Source organism: Lolium perenne, chromosome 2 (genome assembly GCF_019359855.2).
Source record: "Lolium perenne isolate Kyuss_39 chromosome 2, Kyuss_2.0, whole genome shotgun sequence".
NCBI classification, from domain to species: Eukaryota; Viridiplantae; Streptophyta; class Magnoliopsida; order Poales; family Poaceae; genus Lolium; species Lolium perenne.
Genome location: NC_067245.2, coordinates 79,593,374 through 79,607,762, shown reverse-complemented (window position 1 = coordinate 79,607,762; position 14,389 = coordinate 79,593,374). Strand labels below are relative to the sequence as shown.

The 14,389-nt window shown below is 44.6% G+C and overlaps 1 long non-coding RNA gene across 2 annotated transcripts; it reads left to right on the top strand.

Annotated features, from left to right (window-relative positions):
* The first annotated feature begins 554 nt into the window (after positions 1-554).
* On the top strand, positions 555-2,723 carry LOC127333054 (uncharacterized). 2 transcript variants are annotated; one of them, XR_007870890.2, is made up of 3 exons: positions 555-864; positions 1,144-1,172; positions 2,625-2,723. It is a non-coding gene; the product is annotated as an uncharacterized lncRNA (long non-coding RNA). The 2 variants fall into 2 exon arrangements; XR_011751691.1 differs by lacking the exon at positions 2,625-2,723 and adding an exon at positions 2,455-2,542.
* The last annotated feature ends 11,666 nt before the right edge of the window (positions 2,724-14,389 follow it).

The following is a 14,389-nucleotide window of genomic DNA, read 5'->3' as shown; positions in this document are numbered from 1 at the left end:
TAATTACATTTATACTAATTGACACATGTCTAATATATATCCTAAAGATCTGTAAGCCTACCACTAAGATAATGTGCCGCATTCTAGACCAAGGTGGACCAACTGCTTGCTCATAACGGTTAGGCGCCTGCCTTTTCTTCTTCTTATTCTTCACTCGAGAATCATTGCTTGTATGGCCTTGGCTTCTTGCACTGGGAAAGGTTTGCATTCAGAGAACCCTTAAATTTGTAGTCCTGTTTGACCTGGCTTTTCACAAAGTTTAGACATTGTACTATCTCATTTTTAGTGGCAGGCATCCGCAACGTCTAGCTGTGGCAAGCAGATTGTGTACAAAGTGTGCCTTGTACTTTTTACTCTTTTGGTCCTGGTCAGAACTGATGGTGGTTCCTCTCTCCTTGTTTCTGTTCATGGTAAAAACGATACTTAGTTTTGTTTAATGGTTTGATCTCCTTTTTGGTTGTATATGTTGGTGCAATTTATTGTTTAAAACTTGAAATATCTTAGTTAGAAATTGAGGCCTGCTTTTCCTTGCTTATGTTGATGTCGACTGTCGAGTCCCTTTTCACACTGACTTCCCTTTTTACCGATGGAAATGTATTTAAATATATTACTCTTAATATATCTGCTTGTTTATTTGAAGTATGATTTCAGGACAACAAAGAATGGTGACATGGAGATTACTCGTCTAATATATTTTGGGAAGAAGTATTTGCATTGGATAGTCCTGACAACATTTGGATACATGACTTATACATTCCCTTGCTCCTGTTGCGGTGTACTCGATTTGCTCATCAAACTATCCTGCAAGAACCTGCTGCGTTACTAGTGAAACACATTGATGAAATACATCGCCCCAATTCTGAGGTAAACTCCATTGTATCGCTTTGTGGATACTCCTTACCGATGTAAATTCCATCAACTTGGAGTTCACCTTTTCTGCTTCTCGCATTCTGTCTTGCACCTCACATTCGCGATATGGCATTACCAAGAGAAAAGATTGACCGGCATGTTCCTTCGTTGCTTGCACCTATATTAGAATGCATCTTACGTCTTGCATTCCAGTTACCTCTCAACTCTAAATTTACAAATCGAAGAAGCCAAGGCTACACTCCAGCCACTGAACTGGGTTTTACATCATTGCAGATGCATGAGCGTGTCATTGGACTACCATGGTATAGCTTTCTTCCTTCTATCGAGATACTGCATTTTCTGGTGATTCCGTGTTATGTAGTCCTATACTCATTGATCTTAGTGCTTCTGTGTATGCAACTTTGTGTTTTGATTATGAGATTGATGTCAACACCCCATTACAGAGCTGCTGCATTTCCTAGCATTTAAAAATTAGTGCGCATGTTTAGAAATAAAATCAATACCTTAGTTATTGGGAACTTTTTGGAAAACCGATGAAAAAGAAGGTCTATGATCTGTTTCTCCACTCTTATATATAAAATTCTTTTAATCCTTTCTTGTTTGAATGCTTTAGTGGTTATCTCCAATTTTGTAGAAAGCTAATGGACCAAGTAAGTAGTTTCAGAGTTTGGTGATTTATTCACCATTGATAAGCGAGGAGATGGTGTGGCTAAAGCTTCAACATCCATTACTGATTTACTCCCCAAGAGCTACAGTTCAATGGTCAAAATGTTAGGATGTCGCATAGTCAAAATAAAATTAACAATGAGCCTGTGAAATGAGTAAAACACAGCCTGTAACTTCACATATTATGGAAATGCCACAGGTCCCTGATATTCCTTAAAACACTATTTCATTTTGTTTTGTTCCTTTTCAGATTTGTTGGTATTATTTGGAAGAGGATATATTTTACTTGTATTTTTCTGAAGATTATTGTAGTAAAGCCGTTTGTCAAAAGTATTCAGTATTTACAACCCATGGCATGTCCCATCTTAAGCCCCCTCGAACTGGCTTGTAATCACACTCTAGACTGGTGTATCGGCATTTGCCGTAAATTTTTACTCAATCTATATAATTCATTAGTTCCATTTCAGCTTTCAAAATATTTGTCGGCTATTTAAAACTTTGGCAAAGCCCCTTCTCATATATAATGGCTGGAAGTGTTAGAGGGTACCACGGCACTACAACTAAGCATCACAGAGTGTTGAGTACATTGATTATGATTAGAAGAATTTTAAGATAAATATGGTAGCGTCTTATCAATCATGTGGCATTAGCTATTGTTTTGTCCATTTCTTTTTGCTAGCCATTTATCTCTCCCCTACAGTGTAATTTTTGTATTGTTTGTATCACAAATATGAAATTAGCACATGATAATTATTTGTTTGAAGAAAAACACATGCTACAGTTAGTAAACCAGAGGTGAGGGAGGCTATTTCGAATACTGTGGTCGAGAGCGCTCGAGACTTCGATTATGGAGGTCAAATATTGTGGCATGTTCTGTTATTATATAGAGCTAGCTAGGTTCAATTCAATGGCTGACAGGTGAGCAGGCAAAGAGTGTAATGATAGTCTTGGGAGGGAGAGGGGGCAGAACTAGGTGTGGATTTTCAAGTAGTTATCAATCTTGGGCCATTCATGCAGTTGCTTCGATTGTACCATGCCTGACAAATTTAGAGTAAATAATCTTGGGTTGGAATTGATTACTGCTACAGACAGATGAAAGGGTTGCCGTGCACATCACTGTGCTTGGTTTACCTTGGGCTCATCATCAAGGACGATGGCAGCAGTCGGGCACTCGGGCCTGATCCGGAGGCGGTGCTGTCAGCGAGTCTCAGCATCTTACCGAGGTTCATGATTGTTTGACTCAGTTATGGCAAATGAAGCAGATGAGCTTTCCACGTATTCTTGTTTGTAGCAAAGTTTAAGGGCAACAATTTTTAGAAGGTCGGCTTATTAACATTTGTTAAACAATGGATATGTTGCTCGGTCCTTCACCATACCACATGCTTCAAAGGGTGGACCATATCACCATCCTCAATCCATGAGTGTGGTAGCATTCGGTGCTTCATGCTAATATTCCATGTGTTCGTCACAAGCCGAAAACACAAGCCAAAAAATATGCCAGAAAGGCTGTACCGTTTAAACTTGTCTGAAGCATGCCCTTCAAGAGCATGGGAGTTATGAAGTTGTTGCGTCCATGAGTGTTCTATCATCTACGTTTGTCCTGAATCTGGTTGATCGTCTGTCAAGCGGAAGGAGTTTGGTGATGCAAGATGAAGAATTTTATATCATTCTGCTCAGGAGATTTCATTATCTTTTTAGGCGACGCTTAATTGTGACGTTTGATCTTACATTCTATTTCTTATATTGATGTGGTATGAAAATTGGACAAGTACCCCAAGTGGCGTTAGGGACATTTTCCCATTTCTTTTACTGGTTATAGCTTGTGCCTCCAAGATTAATAACCACCACTAATTCCATTACCTCTGTTACACAATAATTCGAATTATCTTCTCAAGACAAGGCACAATAAGGAGCAGACCTTGGTATATGCATTTCAAGACCAACCTTGGTATATGCACAAGTGCCACACCCGTCCTAATTCCGTCTCAATTCTGGCACACCTGACCTAATTCCGTCTCAATTTTGGCACTCACCTGCACCAGTACGTTTCAAATAGGCACTCACCCGTATGAATACTACGGAATTGATCTTACATTGAACAGGAAAAAAACCATCCGTTCGCAGTTACTGTCATTAGTCCAATATTTTCCCCTGAAAATAAAATGTATCAAATATATCTTTATCCAAATATTTTTGTATTTACAGGATTTATTACTTTAATATATTAAGTGCAAATGATTAAGTACTTTGTTCTTTTTAAGTATGAGCAAACTTTTGGTGACATCATGCCACATGTCCATGAATCAAAATTGAAACCTTAGGGCCAAAGTCCGTGTCTCCATTTCGCGAATTGCTCCAGTGATGCAATGGGTTATGTCAGTAGGATTACATCAATGTGTATTGCTCAACCTTATTATGCATTGAATCCTACCTATTGTTCATATCATCGATATATCACTTATTTGATACCTGAGACTACACTTAAATTTCTTTTGAAAAGCACATCCACTGTATACTACCAGGCTCGTCATTTTGTGCCAAATCTGAATTTGCTTCATTTGAGGTCAAATCTTCATCATTTTGACTGAAATTGTCACTGGAATCTTCAGTATCGGAGTGGCTTTCCTCTGGACAAGTCTGAGGATTGTGTTCCTGAGTATGATTAGCAACAACAGGTACAAATGGTAAAGGCATATGATCATCAAAACATGCATCCCCACTAGTACATGAAGAAGAGTCTTTTGGCAAAAGAAGAATATCATTGCTAAGTCGAGAGCCAGCATTGGGATGCAATGAGGCAAAGGGAAAGATAGTCTCATCAAAGACAACATCTCAAGACACATAGACTCGACCAATAGATACATCCAAACATTTTACACCTTTACGAAGAGGATTGTAGCCTAGGAAAACACATCGTGTAGAACGGAAAGCAAGCTTTCTTTTATTGTAGGGACGAAGATTGGGCCAACATGCACATCCAAAGATTCGAAGAGATTCATAGTTTGGTTTGGCACCAAGGAGTTTTTCAGCAGGAGTATGGAAATCAATTACCTTGCTAGGAAGGAGATTGATTTGAAAAGTAGCTGTAAGGAAAGCTTCATCCCAAAACTTAAGAGGCATGGATGCATGTGCAAGTAAAGAGAGCCCAACCTCTACTATATGACGGTGTTTGCGTTCAGCTGAACCATTTTGTTGATGAGCATGAGGACAAGACACATGATGAACTATGCCAATTTTCTGAAAGAAGCCATTGAGTTTTTCATATTCACCACCCCAGTCTGTTTGCATAGTAATGATCTTTCTATTGAATTTGCGCTCAACATAATCTTGATAATTAAGAAAGACTTGATAAACATTAGAACGCTTCTTAAGGAGATAAATCCAAGTAAATTTACTATAATCATCAATGAAGCTTACATAGTAGAGATGTTTGCCAACAGAGGCAGGTGCAGGACCCCATACATCAGAGAACACTAATTCAAAAGGAACAGTGGACACACTAGAAGATATAGGATATGGCAACTGGTGGCTCTTAGCTAATTGACAAGCATCACAAATATAAGAATTTATTTCTGGGGTGTATGAAATCTGATTTTTCCTAAGAACTTGTTGCACCACGAAGGAGGAAGGATGTCCTAGGTGGCGATGCCATGTAGAAGACGATGGCTTTATTGTGAGGAAAGCTTGCTTGGATGATCCTGTAGAGAATGGCACTAGTGGATATAGACCCTCATGAGATGGTTCTCTAAAGAAAATCCTTCGCGTGACCTGATCCTTAATAAGAAAGAACCAAGGGTGAAACTCAATAAACACATTGTTATTAAGACAAAGTTTATGAACAGATAAAAGATTTTTAGAGGCATTGGGAACATAAAGTATGTCATGAAGATGTAAAGTACTATGGGGAGTATGCAATTTTGAATAACCAATATGACTTATAACCATACCAATGCCATCAGCCATGTGCAGACGATCATGACCCTTGTACTTCTCTTGAGTAGTAAGCTTGTTGAGTTCACCGGTGATGTGATCCATAGCACCAGAATCAGAATACAAATTTGAGTCCACACCATATGATGCAACATTGGCACCCTTTCTGTTGGTTCTTCCACCACCATCATCATCATCAGAATCATTCTTGAACCACCACCAACAATAAGATGCGGGATGGCCATGAATTGTGAAAACCTGGCAGGTCACATCCACATAGGGAGTTGGGGCACGGTCATGCCCCTTCCGGCGTCATGGTCCTTTGCCATCAGTTTGTCATCACGGCGACGGTCACGGTCATCAGGACGGCGATGGTCACCACGGTCATCTTCGCGGCGACGATCACCACGGTCATCTTCGCGGACGATCCTCCCACTTGCTCCCATCACGGCGACGGTCAGGAGACCGTGCATGGTCACCACGGGGCTGGTGGTAATATTCAGGAGACTTGCCATGATCACCGCGCGTACGATAGTCACGGTCAGAGTCACGGCGACGGCTTGCAGCATTAGCAGAAGAGGTGAATCCAGAGCCAACCCCCTATCCAGTAGAGGAGAGCATGTCTTGACGTCGATCATGCGCACAGACTTGGTCATACAGGTCATCAAGGGTAGTGTCAGCATTGCCATTGACATTAGCAGCAACATCATTGTAAGATGCATCAAGTCCATTGACTATGTAACCCACCATCTCATCTTCATCAACAGGTTTTCCCGCAGCAGCCAACTCCGAAGCAAAACTCTCCATCTTGGCGAAGTAAGCAGCCGGGGTGAGATCGTTTTTCTTGGTACTGGTGAGTGCACCCCGCAGCTCATTGAGCTTGGACCGAGAGCACCCACTGAACATAGTTGTGAGAACTGCCCACAGGCCGGCAGAGGAGTCTATCACTAGTAGGAAAAGGGCTAACTGTGGCGCACCATTTCCTCTTTCTGTGGCGCACGAGGCCGTCGCCACAGTTGCCACGCGACTAGTATTACAATTCTGTGGCGCAGCACTGGGTGCGCCACAGAAGTTTGGAATTCTGTGGCGCATGCGCACCAGTGCGCCACAGAAACTTTGGGAATTTTGTGGCGCACCTGCGAACATGCGCCACAGAATTTAGCTGCAGATTTTGTGGCGCATCTGCTTTCGTGCGCCACAGAATATTTATAAGTTTTTATGGCGCACTACCATTGCATGCGCCACAGAATGTTAATTTTTGGATTTTCGAATTTTTCCCATTTCTGCAGTATATACTGGTATTTGACAGGAAATACACAGGAAATACATAGCACAATCCAGAAATAACAGAAATACTCTCAAATGAACAAATCTTCATCATTACATCATTTAGATCCAAATTATTACACAAGTACAAATGTGTTCATCGTCGCATACACATGCATCGTCACCGGCCACCTAGAATAAAGTAAAGTATAGTACAACCGCGGTGGCGGTGAGTAAGAGGGGGACCAAGAACTTCAGCCGGTTCTTCTTCTTCCCCACGTGTGCCCTCCACTGTGCTACCGCCTCCTCTCTAGTCGCGTATCCCTTGTAGCTGTTCCCGCTAAACTTGTGCACCTGTTCGAGACAGTCCTGCCACTCCTCATAGACACCTGGAACCCGACCCTTGTACACAACGTACGTCGGCATCTGTATTGACAAGGCATATTAGTATATCATATTAGTACATCACGCATATATATATATGTTCATAAATATTAGAGCAAAGCATATAGTAAAGTTGAACACGTCAACAATAAGTTTGCGAGGCGCACACACAAGACGACGTCCATCAATATATACAAACTAACCGATGAAGATAGCTAGTACTTAGAGTTTATGATCCACACACACTAAGTCAAGGCTCGCAGGGCTCCGGGAACAACTTGTACAGATCTTTCGTATTCCACGTCCTCCTGTCACCCTGCGCTTTGAGGCGTTGTTCGATGTCCCTCTTGCATAACGCTCTACCCTGGTGTAAGAGCCCTCCCCCTGTGATGACGTCTTCAATGATGATATGTGATAACTTGACCTGGGTAGCATGGAAGTCTTCTCTGAGGTCATCATCATTGATCCGCGCCAACTTTTCGGACCATCCTCGGAGAGCAGATGGCAGCAACAAGTTCTGGCTATCCCGGACAAACCCTTTTAGGTGATGCATGACATAGAAGGCCTCCAGAGTGCTGTTTTCAGGCTGCTTGACACAGGGGAACTCGAACACGTGCTTGAACTTGTGTTTACCATCATCCCTGAAACATTCCGCCTTTTCTTTGAAGGCGCCTCCCTTTTTGAAGTAGCCCTCGAGAGCATCATCTAGCACACCCCTTATTCTGCTGTAGTTCTTCTTTTTCGCACTTCCCGAGTCGAAATAGGTGGCAAGAGAATACTTCGGGGCGATGGAGATGAGTACGCAGTACGTGTCTCTGCGCAACACAAATTTGGAACAAGATCGATGTTGGAAATGAGCAATTGAAAAGAAATTTATTACAGGGCTAGCGGGATGTGTACTTACTCGGGAAAGTAAACCAAAAGGATGTTGTCCTTCCTCTTGTTGTCCAAGAAGCACTTCTGTAGGTACAACGAAGCCCGGACCCGCACCACTGATAAGGCCAACTGGCTTTCACGCATGTAGTAGGGATCCGCTATCGCGACGTCCGGGGTACTCTCTCTCTTGATCTTCATCGCCAGATTGAGCGTGAATAGGCGGACCAAGTTATAGTCCAGCCTTCTCGAGTGGAATAGCTTGAAGATGTCCTCGTACGCTATAAAGAATATATCCGCGGGGGCATCAGTGACAAAGCCCACATCTGTTGGCACCCTGACCGTGAAGACCGGGTAATTTGGATCTTTGTCCTTAAGAAGGACACTCTCTAGGTGAAGGACACTGTCCTGCAGACGCAGCATATCTCCGGAAGCGAGGTGGCGCAGCTCCGGACCCATTATTGGTTTGCCAGCTTCATGCATTCTGGTCAAGCCATCCTTGCTGGGAGGTACAATGGAGTCCCGATAACGGATTGTCGGAGGTGGCTGGCTCGCAGACTTGTCCTTGTTCTTACTAGGTCTTTTACGGGGCTTCTTCGGAGCAACGGCCCCTGACGCTTCAAACTGCTCGTTGACCTTCTTGATTAGCGTATTAGGGCTGAAGATGTTTGCGGTGGATGGCTCTTGTGTATCGGCGGCCGGAGGCGTCTCTTCAGAGAAGCCGCGGAACACCAGGCGCTGTTTGGTTGCCTTGGGTGGGTCAGCTTCTTCGTCGCGAGCGCGGAATGGTTCTTCATCCACGCCCGCCATGTACAAATCGTCTATGTCGGCGCCGGTGTTGAGGTAGGCATCGACGTCGACCATCCCATCATCATCGATGTCATCTTCCTGGGGTGGTGGGATGGGCGATAGCGGTGCAGCGGCCTTGCCTTTAGGCTCCGCCGGTGGCGGTTGAGGTGTAGACGCTCCCAGCAGTTTCTTGTGGCGGCTTGTTGTGGCGGCGAGGACGGGAGGAGCTGCCCTCCGAGGAGGCGGCCGGACGATCGGCTGTCGGGCGATCGAGGAGGCGCCGGTGGAGCGACCCCCAAGACGGATCTGGGTCTTTGGCCATACCATGGTATAGCCATGGCAGTTCTCAAGTGTCAGGCGCTCGTCGGCTCCCTCGGGTTGTATTGGGGGGTCCATGTCTTCGCACCCCGGCAACACCCGACCCAAAGTGACCTTCAGGACGTTAGCGTCCATAGCCACGGTGTGCAACGTGGTGCTCTTCGGTTGTATGATCATGCCCGTGGCAACATCCTTCAACTTGCCGCCGGGCGCACAATGAAGGAGCACGCATGGAGTGTCCTGAGAATGTTGGGCATCATTAATTAGATCGCCGGGTATCAAAACGCATGAAGGAGATGGCATGGAATAACTAATTAGTTAACTACCTTGGTGATGGCGTTGAGCTCTGCTAATGTCGAGACAGGGGCGGCCGGCCGATCAATCTTCTGCGGCTCGGGTGCATTATGAAGCACCACCGCCGCCGGTTGCCCCTTGGTAGCCTTGACAGGAGGGGGCACCGGTTCATCCAACTCCATCGGCTGCCCCGCGGCGATGGTGGGCGGCGGGGTAACCACATCCGGAGATGGCGACACGTTGAAGGTCGAGTTGCTGCCCCCGGCGCTAGGCACTTGTATATGCCCCACCTGACCGGCCGCATTCCACGCAGCTATCCCCTCGATGAGCTGAGGGGGTAGGAAATCGCGGAGCTTCTTCTCAAACAGCTTGTCTACCTCTTCTTTATCCATCGAGGTTGCCTGTTTTGCCTCCAGCATGGAGACCTTCTGCCTCAGCTCTTCCACCTCGGCTTTATCGCTCCTCCTCTCCCTTCTCTTCTTGTTGTCCTCTTTGTAGTACTCGCGAAACTTCATGCTTGTACCAAAGCCGCAGACACGGCCAGCCGACGTCGGCGGCTCGGACAATGGCCTCTTCTTGTAGGAATTCAACGCCCTGTTGAAAGGCGTGTCCCATGGCTCCGTCGAGCCCTGGGATGATGATTCGTCCTCGGGGCGATCGGCCGCCGCCAACTGCTCGTTCTGCAGACAAGGATATGGTGAACACATTTAGGGCATTGCCTTCATGTAATGTCCCAGGTTTAGAGACGATCGAGGGGTAGATTTTAGAAAGGGATGTGCATTGCATAGTAAATTCTGGGGAAATTTCGCGCTTTTAAACAAAAACTGCATCGAAGGGGGACAAGTTTCTCTCTCGACACTTTACAGGGTTAGGGTTTCGAGAGTGCGACAAACTTGCTTCTCACTTCACTAGTTAGGGTTTTGAGAAGAGAGAGGAGAGTTTGCTTGATTGAATTCCAAATGATATGACATGGTTGAATTCAAACCAAGGTTGAATTTGAATTTCAAATTTAAACATCATATGAATATCTCATAATTCAAAATTGAGGTAATTCATTAAACAAATATTAATAATCAAGAATATAAACATTACATTTATTTAGTAAAGCTCATTAAGGAAACTTTGAGCTTTATTAATAATCACACAAGATACATTGTCTTTACAATATCCAGAATTGAAATATAAAATATTACAACACATTACAAGAATTGAATAAATAGAAAATAGAAAATGAAAATTACAAAGATATTGTAAATGGCTAAACTAGATAAGAAAATCTTCATGATTTTCTTGGACATCACTTGATTGAACTTCTTGATCATTTCCTTAAACCTGCATAGGAAGACAACAAAGACAAGAAAATAGGGATTATGCCAAGTGGTAAAACCACTTGGCAGGTTAGCAAATATGAACAAATTGAGAGGATAACTCAAACACTGCCGGGGTGTCAAGCCAAAGGACCAAGTCCCAACCTGTGAAGCACACAGGCAGCTCACAGGGATAGCTGCATGTCTCACAACACACACAGACCAGGGGAGAGTCACCTAAGTGACATGGTTGTGCTATCGACCAATGAAGCAAGGTACTGGGTGGTATAAAAGCTTTTCCACCAGCAAACCCTAGCTGATCATCGGCAGAATCTCCCAGGGTAAGAACTCAAGAACAGGAAGAACACATAGCTAGCCAAAACCCACCAGAGACAGTTCCACCAAGAACTGCTTGCTGCTGAGCAACAAATCATGGAATAGATCAAGCATCAGCTAGCCAGGAGGAGCAGGGCAAGCAACTCAACCGTCAGATCAACACTGAAGAAAATCCTCTACACCAACACTCTATTTCTAGGAGCTGGAGTGAGGTATACAACTCAACATGAACAAACCAGATGGTTTTGTTCATAAATAAGCATATGCATCAAACACACAGAAGCAAAAGGGTGTGAGTACCCTGTTTGTGTCATCATCTGGCTACTAAGCCATATGGTGCAAGCAAGAGTAGAGAGGCCACTGGTTAAGCATCTAAAGGGAACAACAGCTATGACACTTATTGCATAACTGAAGAAATCCAGCAGCAGATGAAGACACAGCTAGCCTGGCCACATACTCAACACCTATAGCTATTGATTCCATCAGACTGATAGACAATATGTGTCTATTTAAGTTTGTCAACAGCAAAGAGCCACTGGAAGTCCAAATCTGGATCAACCAGTAAGCATCTAGTAATCACAGCAAGCCAACAAGATGTGGGAGCTTCCTGAACAGTCAAGAATGGCTGTTGAGGCAACTTCTACCACTTAAGCAATCAAACCATCAAACCAGCACATATATCATTACCCAGAAGGGTTCAAATGAAGCTAGGGTCCCCAATATATGATTGGCATCCCTCTAGCTTAATTAAATTCATTCATATGATCATCACTGCAGAGCAGCTCACATCATTTATCTATTTAATGAATCAAAGCTACACAGATAAATGAAATAGAGAAGTAAGCTATGCACCAGGCCATACAGATGATCCAATGGATCATTGCAGATAGTAGCAGTGGCTTGAGCAAACACCAAGGAGTACAAACACAAGCCACTGTGTTACACTGACATCAGGAGAGCATCAGCTAGCCACAAGAATGAAACAGCAGCCATTCACCAAGCAACTGATGATCATAAGATCATCAGGACTTGATCAAGCATGCTAGAATCCATTCCAAGCAATTAACACATGAACAGATAATTAAATAACTGAACAAGTGCATCACAGATAAGAGCATCAGGCTTTATAATTGTATCCAGAAGCACATCAAAGGCTTGATGAACCAAATGATCACAATATACAAGAAAAGCACATGTCAATCCATCACTGAATCACACTGCTAAGCCAACAGTATAGCTCAATGGAGCATAATCATGAATCTGAACTAAATGAACTAGCTCAAAGGCACTGGCACTTGCAAGTATGCAAGGATTAACCACCACAATCAAGTCAGGGACAGAATTAAGCACACACAGTATGCCCTAGTAACAGTAAAAAGAAATAGGAGCATGCCAACAGGCCATGAGCATCACTGGATGCTCATGAGCAATCACAGGAGGGCCACAGCCAGAGATGGAAATGAACAGATAGATCTAGGAAACACAGAAGCAAGCTTTCACAGGATCATAGCTTAGCAATCTTGCACAGTAGCACACGCATAGCGCAGTAGCATAGCATAGCAGGAGCAGGCAAACATGGCGCTGCAGAAGAACACAGCAGTGCTTGCGTAGGCAAGCACACCACAGCAGCAGGTCTAGAGGTGGAAGAAGGTCAGGCGCAGGAGGGGAGCAGGAAAGGAGGCGCACTTACCCAGAGTCGAGGAGAACAGCGCAGCCATGGCGGCCACAGCGGCACGCGTCGGGCGAACGACGGCGCCAGGCCATGGCCAAGCCAGGCTGTCGTCGGGGCGCAGGGACCCCAGCAGCACCACGGCGGGGCACGCGGCCACGCCAAGGCGTCAAGCTCGTCGGCAACGACGAGAGCGCAGCGGTTCGCCGCGGCCATGTCACCGAGGCGTTGAGGAAGAACGGCGGCGGCGGGGAAAAGCAGATCGACGCGGATCAATCGAAGCGCCGTCGAACAGCGGTTCGATTGATACCCATCTCACCGCCGGCGGTGGCCGGAGTAGGCCGGATTAATTCGGCGACGGCGGCGGCGACCACGGGTCACCAGAGCACGGGAGAGGATTAGGGTTAGTCGAGCGGCGCGTGGCGAGGGAGTGAGCGACCGCTCGGGTCGGTTGGACCCGAGCTGGTCTAACCCAACCCACTGGGCTCCATTGACAGGTGGGCCCAGGGGCAAATTTGGTATTTCACAAATTCTATAAATACTGAAACTTTGAAAATTCATACTAAATATTTAAAAGCTCCAAAAAAATAATTAAAAATATGAAAACCACTCAGTATAAAAATCTCTATCATAAAAAAATATGAAATGGATTTTTTTGGAGATAAACTAGAATAAGTTCAAATTGGATGAATTAATAATCATTTAAATCACATATGTTATTTTCAATAATGCAAATAAGTCCATAAATTCATTTGGACTCTAAAAACACCTTGACAACATTTCAAGGTTGGATTTTACTTTAAATCATGGATCCTCAAATCATTCTTAGTATTAACCTCTCATAAAATAACAACGACATCGGAAGGGGGGGAACAAACCCTAAAAATGGAACCATGCATAATTGCTTCTTTAACCATTGCCCTTATCGGACAATGATGCTATTTTTCAGAACAAGAGGACAAGGGTCAGTCCATACCTTCCAACTGCAGAACTTTGCAGTGTTCAGGCAAGTTCATCACTTGCTCATGTCATTTGAGTATTTCTATCAAATTACTTGCAAAGTATTATGGTTATCACTATTGCATAAAAATCAAAACCACTACTTTCATAACTATGAATATGACTATGTGGTGGGCAATGGAACCATGGATTGTGTTGATATGGTGGAGGTTCCATTGCACGGGCTTATATCCATCTAGGATTAAACAACAAATGTCGCCAGTGATTCTTGTGCCGTAATATCCGTGTTAACCATAAGATCCGGAGTGGGACGGAATAGTCAAAAGTGTTTCCACCTCTCGTTCATCAACGGATGCGCTTTACCGTAGACACTTGTATCTGTCAGGGCAAGCGGTGGGCTGGGGAAGCCTTAAGTCCCCACGGCATAGTCCGTAGACACTTGTCGCTCGAAGTGCAAGCGGTGGGCTGGGGAAGCCTAAAGTCGCCACGGTATTGCGGTCTATGATGGGTTGCAGCTACCGGCGAAGGAGTTTGGTTCGATCCCAAACTGTTGTCGTGGTCGGGGTCCATCCTTAAGTGGTATAAGAGGACCGACGAGGACCCAGGGTCGGGGTATGCAACAAAGGGTGGGTGTTCGAGGTAGCGGAGGAACATGATTGGCTAGACCTTATACCGGGCCTCACACCTAAGGAAGTGTGGACGGGAAAGCTGCCCGGTTGGCACCAAG